General features: G+C 36.6%; 1 long non-coding RNA gene across 1 annotated transcript in view; it reads right to left on the reverse strand.

The window, feature by feature from the left end:
• Positions 1–2,383: 2,383 nt before the first annotated feature.
• The window catches only part of LOC148874025 (uncharacterized), a 37,568-nt gene continuing 25,666 nt past the window's right edge, over positions 2,384–14,285 (reverse strand). The window contains exon 3 of the long non-coding RNA XR_016105478.1: positions 2,384–3,056. This is a non-coding gene — a long non-coding RNA (uncharacterized LOC148874025). The remainder of the gene's footprint in view (positions 3,057–14,285) is intronic.

A 14,285-nucleotide genomic window follows, 5' to 3' on the forward strand; every position in this document is an offset into this window, starting at 1 on the left:
TTGGGTTATTTTGTGTTAGATAAATTTATGTTAATATTTTAATTGAATTTCAAACTAATAAAAACTATTTTTAAAGCTTATATGATAAAAGAAAAAACAAAACTCTTAGCATTTCTTCAAACCACAAGAGTAGTGAGCATGAGTCTTCGTTTTCACAACAATAATGGAAGGAAAACAAGAGACTTTGACTTGTGATTCAAAACCAAAACCATTAAGTGCCATTGACAATAAAGACAAGCACATAGTTGTTTGTCATTTCCCCTTTTATAATTAACTAATCTAACCTACCAACTTTGTTCAGTGTTTGAGGTTTGTCAACACCTAATTTTTACTCGATCCATTGCCTAAACCCTAATTCACCCCAAATTTCCGATCAGACCCTTCCAATCTCTCCAAAACACTAAAAAAACCTAAAAAACAACTTTTAGCTAAAAAATACCTAAATCCACTATCAAATTTGCTTGATACCAATCTGATGGCCCCGATCAACCCTCGTCTACACTTTGACCCTTAGATAAGACATCACCATTAGAATCAAGACCTCAAAGAATACTTACCCAACAAATCTCAACTTAAAATTCCTTTGTTAACCCTCTTATCAAGTGAAGATTCCATTTCGACCCCTCTCATTAACATAAAACAAAAATAACCTAGATCCCCTTAATCCAAACATATCCAAGCTGATCAAACCATATGATCAACCCCTAGACACACTAAAACACCTACCCATAAAGTTTTAACCTAAGATTCTCCCATTTACCCCTTCATCAGACTAAGACTTTGTTCCAAATTCCCTCATTGACCTAAATGCCTATGATCTTAAATCCCATGAACCAATCAACCATTACCACCAGATCCCGGATACCTTGAAATACGTACCTATAAAATTTCATCCCAAAATACCTTCATTTACCCCTTTATTGCAATAAGATTTCATTTTAACATTTTAAATTGACCAAATCAAGCCCTTTCCATATCTGTCCAATCTACTACCAGTTAGTCCAATCTGACCCTACGAATCAACCCAGAATGCTTATAAACCTTACTCTGCCAAATTTTAGCTAAAATTACCCTAATTTAGCCCCTCAGAAAAAGATTTCATTTCGACCAATCTTATTGGCCCCCACATACAAAACTACTCTCTATGGTAAGACCCATCTCAACCCTTCACATTTTGACCCCAAATCTCAACCATCTATCCAGAATCCCAGTTTAACCTTCCTTAGACCCGGTTTGACCATACTTTCCCAAAATTACAAATATACCCCTAAATTTCTCTAAATTTATGAAAATACCCTTAAATCTACATATTAAAAGCCTACCTAAGTTTTCATTTAAGGATATGCACTATTCATTGTCACCCTTTCTTCGACACACAATGGTAGAGTGTAGCAGAGCTGCGAAAACCTCCCTTCATAGATCTCTTCTCCCTCTCCTTTGATTCCATTCTCTCATCTTCTCCCTTTCATTATCCTTTCTATTTCTATTGGAATGGCACAATGGATAATATAATCTATATGTGCATAGAAAGAAACAAGTGCAGATAGCAAAAAAGCAAAAGAAAGAAAAGAAGAGAGAGCACTAGATTTAACATGGTTTGGCCAAATTGCCTACATCCACGAGTGACGGGTTTGTCGAAGCCCTCAAAATTATTACTAGTCCCACAATAAAATATTTGCAGTAAAAGTGGTTGTAGGTCGAATCCCACAGGGAGCAAATCATTAATTTCTTAGCCGAATGGATAAAGTAATTGTGTGGGAAAATTAAATAACTAAAATTAAAAGAATAACAAACTAAGCAAACAAGAGAAAATCAGTCTTACCGAATTCTGGTTCAAGGGTTCGGGTTGAATCGATTGGCCATCGATCCTAAGTACAATTCAGCATTCTTGAAATTCAAGCATTTAACCTTAGATTTATTAGGATAGCCATAATAAACCTTGTATTTTCCTAATTTAGTTGACCAAACCCAGCATTCGATCATCACTTATCACCACTCAACTGGGTACGATAGCGTTCCATGTTAAACAATGATAGCATTAAGATTTGTGAAAACAGTTAAACCAAAATAACAATAATTGAGATAGCTGCAATTACTGAATTTTGTTCCATCGATTCTTTTAGGTTGAACCATGTTAAAACATTGGTCAAAGGCTGTCACGAACAATTGACTCAAAAAGATATCAACCTAATTGCTACTTGTACCATTATTCGTGACAATTACGGATCACCGAAATCATGGATAGCAGTAGGAAAATCAACATTAATTCAGTTTGTCAGACTAATTAACATTAACATCCAATAAAAATGTGCACAAGAACCAATGAATACTTGAATTAAAAAGAAAGAAAATAAAGTAACTATAGAACCTCACAATGACACAATCGAACCTCCCCACTTGAACCAGAAAAAGAAGCTTAGCTACTCATGATCTGCGCAATCTCCATGCTCTTCTTCTCCATAGCCGAACTGCCTTCTTGCTTCTTGGTCTTCTTGATGATCTCTTGGATCTTGGAATGAGTGATTGCTAGAGCTGGTTCGCCCCCCTCTTTATATAGCCAAAGGAGAGGGCTGTTTTCCAACTCCTAGGAGATCATCTTATCCTTAGGGAGTTTTGATCTTATCTTGAACTAATCCTATCCTATCTCTTATCTAATGCTCTAATCTCAATCTTCTTATCTCTCTAGGATTAAATTCAAGACTTTAGATCTGATAAAACTCTCTCATTGGAGATTACATTCGAAATTCGGACTCTTAACTCTTGAATTCGAATTAGGCTGCTTCAAGGTACTTCTGCGAGTTGGGCTTAAGTTGTGAAATGGGTCTGGCTGCGAATTTGCTCCGTCTTTGGGCTCGTTTTCGTACTCGATGCGGGCCGAATCTATCAAAACCCAAAACATAAAAGTTGTGGGCCTTCCTTTCATCTTTCTAATGCTTCTTGAATTGTCTAATTCGGTGTCCGGAATTGAGAGTTAGGCTCAGATTACTAACTGTCGCCGAAACTGTACAAAATCACCCGATTTGCCCTGTTTTCTTCCAATTGCCTTCTTTATTGCCCTGAATCGAAATACAAGAGTAATGAGTCCATTTAAGTGCTAAATAAATGTAAAAGAGTGAATATTAGGGGATAAAATTAGGGTTCATTTTGGTCTCATCAACGAGCAACAAGTCAGAGTTTTGCTTCTTCAATATAAACAAGAGAAAATACAATAAAAATGACCTCACCCATACCCAACACCCAATACACCTAACACCACACTCCTCTCAACACACAAAATACAATCTATACAATGAAATGAAAATGGACTGAATAGAACAAAGGAGGGGACCCCTATTTATACTTGTATAGAGGGCTACAATGGGAATTTTGAAGACTTAATACTTAAGCAGTAAAGTTGTCTTAACTGCTAAGTAATATGAAAAGGTGGACTTACTCGGTGGACCACCGATTTTAATTTGGTGGGCTCAGTTAGTGGGCCACCATTTTGTTAATTCGGTGAGCATTGACTGGCCCACCGATTGCACTTTAACATTCTCCCACTTAAAGACTATTTTCATAGTGAAAAACCTTCTCGAGAATAGCTTTTGATCATCTTTTGTTAAGTGGCTTCAAGTCCTAGAAAAACTCTACACCAGATAAACTTCTCTCTCATTAGAGACTTTGTTAGCATATCAACAACGTGATCGTTGGTGTGGATCTTTTGTACTGAGATCTTTCCATCCTCAATTACTTCAAAAACAAAGTGGTACTGTATATCAATGTGTTTGGTTTGAGCATGAAAGACGGAATTTCATGCTAGGTGTAATGTGCTTTGAATGTAACAATGAATAGTCACCACTTCTTGTTTGATGTGGAGTTCTTCAAGCAACCTCTTTAGCCAAATACTTTCTTTGTATGCTTGTGTAGTTGACATATATTTTGCTTCTATTGTAGATAAGGCCACTACAGATTGCAATTTTGATGCCCAGATCTCTGTGCCATTAGCTAAAGAAAACACGTAGCCAGTAGTTGATTTTCTATAATCATGATCTCTTGCATAGTTTGCATCTACATAACCAACTAGCTTCAACCTTTGGCCACTATAACAAATGGAGATTTCAAAAGCACCCTTCAAATAATGAAGGATTCTTTTCATCGCAGTCCAATGATCTCTTCCTGGATTTGCTATGAACTTACTGACTGCTCCCACTGCTTGTGCAATGCCTGGTTTGGTGCACACCATGGAAAACATAAGGTTTCCTACTGCTGATGAGTATGGCATATGGGACATCTCTATCTTCTTAGCATCAGTGCTAGGGGACTGTTCTAAAGACAACTTGCAACCAACAGGAAATGGGATACTAACTGGTTTGGATCCTTGCATATTGAAGTGACACTAGATCCTTTGGACATAACTCTTATAAGTTATCTAGACTTTCTTGTTCTTTTTGTCCCTATATACCATCATCCCAAGAATTTGATTAACCTCCCCCAGATCCTTCATGTCAAACTCCCTAGCTAGATGAGCTTTCAGTGTTGAGATACTTCTTTTATTAGTACCTACAACTAGCATGCCATCAACATATAACAATAAAATTATGAAGTGATCATTACCAAAGTATGTGTAGGCATAATGATCTGCTTCACATTTGTTAAACCTAATAACTTTGTATTTTGATGCCTTAACGGGCATCATTTTAGGGTTACCTAGGCCTAAGAATAGTCAAAATGTGTCATTTTCCCAGTTAAATTCAATATTGTGACCTCCAAGGGTCCCTGTATAAATCCTAGGAAAATTGGGGAAGTTTCAGGGTTGAAATGCAGTTTTTGGGAAGCTGGTGTGAGTTTTAGTTGAGAGAGGGGGTGTTTCTGTGAAAAACTAAGCACAAGAGTGCGCCTCCTATCTGCTAAACCCAAAATGGTGCCTCTCCTACTGTATTAGCATACTCCCCTCTCCTTAACAAACCCTAGGGCGCCTCCCCACTCATTCTTTTCACCTTTAACAAACTCTTTTTGCCCCTAATTGCTAAATCCTCATCTTCCATTCATTCTAATCTCCACCCTCTATTCTAGGGCGCCCTATCTTTAGCATTCTAACCCTAGGGTGCCACCTAACTTTTAATCCCCACCATTCAACCTTTAGCCACTAGATTTCAACCCTCTATTTCACTCTCTATCTCAGCCATTCATTTTAGGGCGCCACCCATTCCTTTTAATCTCTACCTTTTAGCCCTAGGCGCCTAAATCTCCACCATCCATATTTAGGAGCCAAAATCTTAGCCATACATAATATTGGGCGCCTTCTCATTCTCTTCTCAACCTTAAGATCACCTTAGAACAATCCTATCCCTTCATTCTCAACCCTAGGGCACCCATATTTCTACAAAAACCTAGCTGTTGCCCCCTTCTTTCTCTCTAATCCCAATTATGTCTTCCCTCCTCTATAAAAAGGACCCCAGGGGCCCTAGAGAAGGGGTTGCTCAATTCACCCAGTTCACAGGGCTAAGGTTTCTTGAGGAGTTCAAGGGTTGTAGGAGGGGTTCTTGCAAGCAGTCCAACCAATTTGCAATTACCGCTACTGGATTTGTTCTACTATCCCTTTTGTTTTCTTTATTTTCTTTTATGTTATTTTGTGTTGGATTCTGCCCTTAGGTAAGACAGAAGGCTGTTCTTGAGAAGTTCAAGGGTAGATGAAGAGGAGAACACCTAGGTAAAAGGAGTTCCTGCTTGTAGTTCGCTTAGCCACTACTGGCACCTTTGAATCCAGATCCCAACCAGTTTCCCATACTTTTAGATTTACTTTGCGTGTTTTTATTTTTCGTTCTTAAATGTCTAGTTTTTATTTTATTTCTGCAATTTATTTTTATCAAATTTAATATTTTTTTTTCTTTTTTGTAGTGAAATTCGGCCAGGTAAGACGGAAGGCCTAGCTTAAGGAGTTCGAGGGTCAAAGGATAAATTCGGAGACTACTACCTCTGACTGAGTTGTAGATTTTTTATTTAGTTTTTTATTTCTGTTATTTATTTATTTTTCTACAATTTTTACTTTCAACATTGTTAAAATTTTATTTTAATGGCTTTTAGTTCAGTTAATTAAATTTTCTGTTTCTACAAAATTTTTGGATTGAAGTACGTGAAAAGTTTTCCCTCGCTTCCCTATGGATATGACCCCTTTCTCACCACTAACTGTGTTTTGTAGTTATTTTTAGAATCGGAAAATTTATAAATATTGAAACTAGTGTTCCAAAGTGGTTAAAGATACACTTCCGGGCACACCAAGTTTTTGGTGTCGTTGCCGGGGAAGCAACGGAGAAAAAAAATTTATTTGCTTTGTTCGGATCTGTTTCATTATTTTTTTTATTTCCGTTTGATTACTTAATCTATAATCTCATTTTAATTGTTGTTTCTTTTTGATTTTGTAGGATGTAATAGAAAAAGGTGGGGTATTGGAGCGTTGCCGGACTGCTGAAGTAAAGAGAAGAGAAGAGAAATTGGGATTGTGATTCAGGTGTAGTCGTCCCAATTTAATCCTATTTTCTTTGTTTTTATTTTTGAATTATTTTTGGTAAAGTAGTGTTTTCGAATTCTTATTAATCATTTTTATTTCTTGATAGATCCGATTTATTTTTTTAGGATTATTTTTTTGTTTTGTTCTTAGATCTATTTTTTTTCTATTTATTTCTGGGTTCGAATTGAGTTTTTCATTTTTCATTTCTAGAATCAACCACTCCTGTAACTTTTCATTTCTATGATATTTTTCTTTTAGTACTAGGTGTGTAATTTCCTCAGTTGTCGTTTTCTTAATTTTTTTTTTGTTTTTATCGATTTCTGTGTTCTTTTAAGTTCTAAATTTGTAGGTGTGTGTTATTTTTTTTTTAGATCTAGTTTTTATCTTTGTTTTAATTTTTTTTTTGAATGAACTAGATTTCTATTTAGGATTGTTAGGTTCTGTTTTTTCTTTATTTCAGATTAGAAACTTATTTCATTTCTTGGATTTTAATTGTTGCATAGTCTTATTTTTTTTTATTATTTTTTGTTTAATCTTTAGTGTAGCCAACTCCCTTCTTAATCTTCATTTCTGTAGTATTAATTTTTTTTGCAAAATTAGTTCTTTTATTTTTATATTTTCTGTGATTAATTGTTGTTGTAATTAATTTCTCCCTTAATTAGTAGTTTAATTGAATAATTAATTTTTAATTAGGAAATTATTCAAAAATTCAAAGTTGAGTCTAAATTTCAAAATTTGAATTCAGAATTTGAATTTGAATTTGAATTTCAAATTTTGAATTTCAAAAAATATAAATAAAGTAATAAAATAATAAAAAAAGAAAAATATTTTAAAATCTTTTGCATTTGCATTCCAACTTTTACGGTTTGATATGTTCTAGAGCATGCATCATATAGGATTATTTAATTGCTGAAATTATCTTGTTAGTTGTTAATTTGTTAGGGTTTTTCATTTTTAATTTCTCCTTTTGCTTAGTTAGTTAGTTTTATTATTTTATGTTAAATTGTTGAATTGCATATTAGAGATAACTATTCATGCATTGTAATTAGTTGCAATTATTTTATTTATTATGTTTTTCCGTTAACCCATTTAAGGGCAATTCAATTTAAATAAGATAAGGTGGGGATTTCATCACCCTTCCTTGGCCCAAAACCCACCACCTGTTCACGTGTGGTTTACCCTAAACCTTAATTTAAAATTTGGATAGCAAGATCCTTTAGGGGGCCCCACACATTTGGTTCAATAGTGTGCTGAATTTTAGGGAAGCTTGTGATTACTTTTCATAACCAGGGGTTGGTGTCTAAGGAAAGAGGTTAATTGGCTAAGCCTAAGTGGGATTTGTGGTTACTTAATTAGGTCCTTGCGAGTGCAAGGGGAGCCTCCCACATCCCCACCTCTTACCTAGCTAATCAAAGGAAGTGGTATAATTCCAAGTGAACCTAAGAGGATTCACATTGGTTGAACCACTAGTTTTGGAAACCTTAGTTCAACCAATAGGTAATGTGTTTGAATTGCTTGCATATGAAAAAAAGTTTAAAACAAAATAAAATGAATTCAATTGCCGGAATTTGTGGAATGAGAAACTACTTCTAACCTGAGCCACGAAAAATTGGAACCATGTGCCTCAACAAATGGATAAGATTAATGGGATGGCCCAAAGACTTGATTAAGTCCTTGCATTTCGTCAATAAATTGGCCGATACCCAACCTTGTCATCCTACCCAACAAGTTCCATCTGTGCCAGCCCGGCCCACCAAGTTGATGATTGTCCAATGGTAGTCCAGTTTTTTTCATTTATCCAAGAACAGGCTCAGGCAGCCCAGAGTTTCTCGAGGCCTAATAATGACCCATTTTCAAATACTTACAACCCTAGGTGGAGAAATCACCCTAACTTTTTTTGGAGGACACATTAACCTAACACACAGTCCTAGCAGTACTATCCATCTAACTCCATGGCCCAGCAATTTCAGAGGCTACAAGTGCAAAGTCAATTCCAACAGACTTACCCTAGGAACCAGCCAATCCAACCTTATAAGGTTTACCCACAATCTCCTTAGACTAGTACAACTGATAACAAATTCATGCAGCTTCAGTAGCTAATTCTAACTCAACAGTAGTCCATCGCTAGATTAGAAAGCCAAATAGGACAGCTAGTCAAAGCCAATGCGAGGAGAGAAGTAGGGAAACTACCGAATCAACCGGTTGAGAATCCTAGAAATCAGCCATTGGGTTTTCCTCTATAGCAGATTCAACCACCCCTTAAGAACCCTCAGTTTGAAAATGCTAAGGCTATTACGACCTTAAGGAGTGAGATTAGAGGACCCGTATGAGAAAAAGGAATTTGAAAACATCAGTGAAGAAGAAAAAGAGCAAGAAGACCATAAGTTAGGAGGCGAAGAAAAATGAAAGGAAAATTTAGAAGAAGAACCTATAGTGAACCAACATGTAGTTCCTTTTCCAACCACACTCACAGCCAAAACATTGTGAAAGACGAAAGAGACTCAAAGAGGAGATTAGGGAGTTATTCAAGCAAGTCCATATTAACATCATTCTCTTCGACTTGATCCAACATGTCCCGACCTATGCCAAGTTCTTGAAAGAGCTATTTACTCAAAAGTGGGAGCCACGATCAGCCCCACAAAAAGTGATGCTCTCAACAGATGTTAGTGCGATTCTCCTGAACCAACTCCCCCGGAAAATGAAAGACCCTGGTGCTCCTCTAATAAGTTGTGTCATATCTAGAATCACTTTCGATCGGGCCCTATTGGATCTTGAAGCCAGTGTAAATTTGCTCCCCTCTATTATTTATGAAAGGTTTAGGATCGACGAGTTAAAACCTACCTCGGCAATTCTGCAACTCGCTGTTCGGTCAGTCAAGACTCCTCGAGGTGTTGTTGAGGATATCATTGTCAAAGTAGAGGATTGTTACTCCTTAGTGGATTTTATCATCCTAGACATGACCCCGACTGTGAACCATAACCTGATAATCTTAGGACATCCGTTTCTAGGAGCTACCAATGCAAACATCAATTATAAATTGGGAGAAATGGACATTTCATTTGAGGAGTAGAAAGTATGATTAAATGTATTTAGTGCCACTAAGTATCCAAAACTAGGAGAAGATGAGTTCAAGGATGACCTTGTAGATGCTTTGTCTACCCTTTGGTTAGCCCAACCTAAGCCCTATTAATGTAAAGAAGAAAGTGAGTTTGGAAGTGTAGATGTGAGAAGCGAGTGAATGCATCTGGTTGAAGACGTTAAACTTAGTGTTGGTTGGGAGGCAACCCAACATAGTTGTTTTTAGGAATTAGAGTTTTGTCTCTTGATTCAGGACCAGTTGGCAGACCTTAAACCCCTTGGGAAAAACCCTCTTGATTGTTCCCTTTGGACCAAGACCCTTTTGCATCAATCTAGTTATGCCATTGGGGACAATGTCATTTAAGTTGGGGGTGAGGAAAGAGAGAAAATTTTGAAAAACAAAATTGAGAGAAAAATTTTGAGAAGCTAAGCCTTTAATTATGTAGAATAAAAATTTCACTAAAAAATTAATTTTTTTTTCATTAAAAGAGATTCCGAACAGAAAAAGTTGAGGAAACTGATAAAAGAATATTGAATTTTATAGAAATTGGTAGCAAGTGATAGGAGTTAAATTGGTCATATTTGAATATTGTCAAAACTGTTTAGAAATTGAAAATACTCCCAAGTTTGCCCCTATAAAGTTAAGAAGAGAAAGATTGAGAAATTAGACAAAAATTCTTCAAATTGTTAGAGACAGTGGGATACCTTGAACAGTGTTTCAAAAAAAAGAATAAAAGGTCAATGGACAATCTAGACTTAGTAACCAGGTCTCTTCACCTAAGTTAAGTGTCGAGATTCGCATCAAATGGGAAAGGGAAGGCTAGAGACACTTACCTAACACATAGAAACCAGGTTTTTCAACTAAGTCAAGTCTCGAGATTTGCAATAAACGATGGAAGGTAGCAATAAAAATGTGTGTGCACATTAAGTTTAGGGTAGAAATCCACTGTCAATAATGATAAGAAGAATAACCACCTAATTTTAAAAATCAATCTCAGCTTATCGAGACAATTTGCAAATGCAAGGTATATAAGATTTTTAAGCCAAGTTTCTGTAATGTTTAAAGTAGGATGATTTTACCCCCTTAAACCCAATATTGATCTATATAAAGTTTGAGAATTTTGGAATCAGGATACTTTGCTAATGTTGTCAAGGATGATCTTGCAATAGGAATGATTTTTTTACTTAGTGTAATTTTAAGGCTGCATTGCTATGGGACTAGCAATGGTTAAGTTGGAGGGTGTGATAACTCTGTATTTTGATGCCTTAATGGGCATCATTTTAGAGTTACCTAGGCCTTAGAGTAGTCAAAATGTGCAATTTCCCTAGTTAAATTCAATATTGTGACTTCTGAGGGTCCCTGTCCAAATCCTGGGAAAACTGGGGAAATCTCAGGGCTGAAATGCAATTTTTGGGAAGATGGTGTTATTTCTAGCTGAAAGAGGAGGTGTTTCTATGAAAAACTGAGCACAGGAGGGTACCTCCTATTTGCTAAACCCAGAGTGGCACCCCTCCTACTGTATTAGCATACTCCCCTCTCAGTGTAATTTTAAGGCTGCATTGCTATGGGACTAGCAATGGTTAAGTTGGAGGGTGTGATAACTCTATATTTTGATGCCTTAATGGGCATCATTTTAGGGTTACCTAGGCCTTAGAGTAGTCAAAATGTGCAATTTCCCTAGTTAAATTCAATATTGTGACTTTTGAGGGTCCCTGTCCAAATCCTGGGAGAATTGGGGAAATCTCAGGGCTGAAATGTAATTTTTGGGAAGATGGTGTTATTTCTAGCTGAAAGATGAGGTGTTTCTATGGAAAACTGAGCACAGGAGGGCACCTCCTATTTGCTAAACCCTAGGGTGCCTCCCCAATCATTCTTTTCACCTTTAACAAACCCTAGCCACCCATAACTGCTAAATCATCACCTTCCATTCCTTTTAATCTCCACCCTCCATTCTAGGGCATGCTCTCTTTAGCATTGTAACCTTAGGGTGCCACCTAACTTCTAATCCCCACCATTCAACCTTTAACCACTAGACCTCAGCCCTCTATTTCACTCTCTATCTCAGTCATTTACTCTAGTGCGCCACCCACTCCTTTTAATCTCTAACTTTCAACCCTAGGTGCCTAAATCTCCACTATCCAATCTTAGGAGCACAAATCTCAGCCATACATAATATTGGGTGCTCTCTCCTTCTCTTCTCAGCCTTAGGATCACCTTAGAGCAATCCTAACCCTCCATTCTCAACCCTAGGGTGCCCATATTTCTATAAAAACCCAATTGCTACCCCCCTCTTTCTCTCTAATCCCAATTATATCCACCATCCTCTATAAAAAGGATCCCAAGGGCCCTGGAGAAGGGTTTGCTTAATTCACCCAGTTCACAAGGCTAAGGTTTCTTGAGGAGTTCAAGGGTTGTAGAAGGAAATGATGCTCATGTCTTGTTAGGAGGGGTTCCTGCAAGCAGTCCAACCAATTTGCAATTACTGCCATTGGATTTGATCAACCATCCCTTTTGTTTTCTTTATTTTCTTTTATGTTATTTTGGGTTGGATTCTGCCCCCAGTTAAGACGGAAGGCTGTTCTCGAGAAGTTCAAGGGTAGAGGAAGAGGAGGGGTTCCTACTTGTAGTTTACCTAGCCACTACTGCCACCTCTGGATCCGAATCCTAACCAGTTTCCCATAGTTTTAGATATACTTTTTATGCGTGTTTTTATTTTTCATTTTTTAGTTTCCAATTTTTGTTTTATTTCTGCAATTTATTTTTAACAAATTTAATTTTTGTCTTCCTTTTTATCATGTAACAAATTTTTCCTCACTTCCCTGTGGATACAACCCCTTTCTCACCACTAACTATTTTTTGTAGTTATTCTGAGAATTAGAAATTTTATAAATATTGAAATTGGTGTTCTAAAGTGGTTAACGACACACTTCCGAACACACCAAAGCCCAAACTCACAATGAAGGAATCAATCCACTTATACCAACACCTTGGTGCCTGTTTTAGACCATAAAGGATTTGGTCAGCCAACAAACCAGATCCTTTTTGTCGTCATCGACAAAGCCTTCAGGTTGTGTCATATAAATCTCTTCTTCAAGATTACCATGGAAAATGCAATCTTAACATCTAACTGCTTCACCTCCAAATCAAGTACTACAGCCATACTCAATATAATATGAATAGTAATTAGTCGAACAATAGGAGAAAATATTTCGTTGAAGTCGATACCTAATTTCTGAGCATATCCTTTTACAACTAGTCAAGCTTTGTATCTTTCGACATTCTCGTTAGTGTCATTTTTGAGTTTGCATGCTTTCTGGTATGAATAAGACTCATGCTGTTCTGTTATGCAAGCATAAGCTATTACATAATCTTGAAGCTAGACAAGAGGTCTTGTAGCTCTCCTCGATTGACCTTGTTCATTGTGAGTCTCTCCTTCAAAATTTTTAATGTGCTCATCATCAGTTTCATCAACAATTTCAACAATTTGTTGCTCTTGAATCTTTTGAAAAGATTTCACTTCAACTTTCTCTAGTGTCTTGGGAGAGTGGTTCACTAGATAACATGTTGTATTGACTGCTTCTGCCCAAAAGCATTACTCCAGTCTACCTATACTTAACTTGCTTCTAGCTTGAACCATAAGTGTGCGAAATCCATTCAGCAACTCCATTTTGTTGTGGAGTTCGAGGAACTGTATACTGTCTCGAAATTCCATTTTCACTACAAAATCCTTCAAATTCATTCGAGGTATATTCCTTCCCATTATCGGTTCTCAGACAATTAACTCTTTTTTCCTTTTTATTTTCAACTAGAGCATTGAACTTCTTAAAATAGAAAAAAGTATCGCTCTTCCTATGAAGCATATACACCCATACTTTCCTGGAGAAATCATAAATAAAGGAGACAAAGAATAAGAAACCTCCAAGAGATTCCATCCTAGCTTCCCATGTATTAGAGTGTATTAGATCTAATATCTCTCTACTTCTAGCTTTAGACTTGGGAGAACTAGCTCTATGGTGTTTCCCAAATAAACAATTTTCATAGAAATTCAAATCAGTAGATTTTAAACCAGGAAGTAGATTTTGATCAAGAATTACCTTTGGTCCTACCTTGCTCATATGAACCAAACATCTATGCCAAATCATAACAAAATCGGACACAACATTTGCAACAATGGCATCGCCGACCATGGTATCTCCGATCAAGTGATAGGAAACTTTTTTGCAGTTCAGGAACATGTTGTACACCAGAGATTGTACGAGTGATGCCATCAAACATAGTAATTATGATGTCTCCAGCTCCCACTATTTTACATGTGTCGTTGTTGCCCATGTAAATAGTCCCACCATCATACGATTGGTATGTTTAGAACCTATCTCTGCATGGTTTCATATGGAAAGAAGCACCAGAATCTAATATTTAGTTGTTCTTTAAGTTTTCACATGAATCAATAGATAGTACCTCATCATTTTTTGATGAATTACTTCCTTCTGCGATGTTTCCTTGAGAATTATTTAAAGTTGGATCTTTGTAAGAGTTGGGATGATTTTGATCTGCTTTGGATTGCCTACATTCTTTCCGAAGGTGACCCTTTTTACCATAGTTCCAACACTTGAGTCCTTTCCTTTTGCCTCTTGACTTGGATCTCGTTTGATTTCTAATAGAGTTGTTTCTCTCATTTGATCTACCTTATACCATCACTGCATCACTTGAAGAACTCTC

The sequence above is a fragment of the Nelumbo lutea genome, chromosome 1 (assembly GCF_056320005.1).
Source record: "Nelumbo lutea isolate HS-2025 chromosome 1, American lotus-T2T, whole genome shotgun sequence".
Taxonomy (NCBI): domain Eukaryota; kingdom Viridiplantae; phylum Streptophyta; class Magnoliopsida; order Proteales; family Nelumbonaceae; genus Nelumbo; species Nelumbo lutea.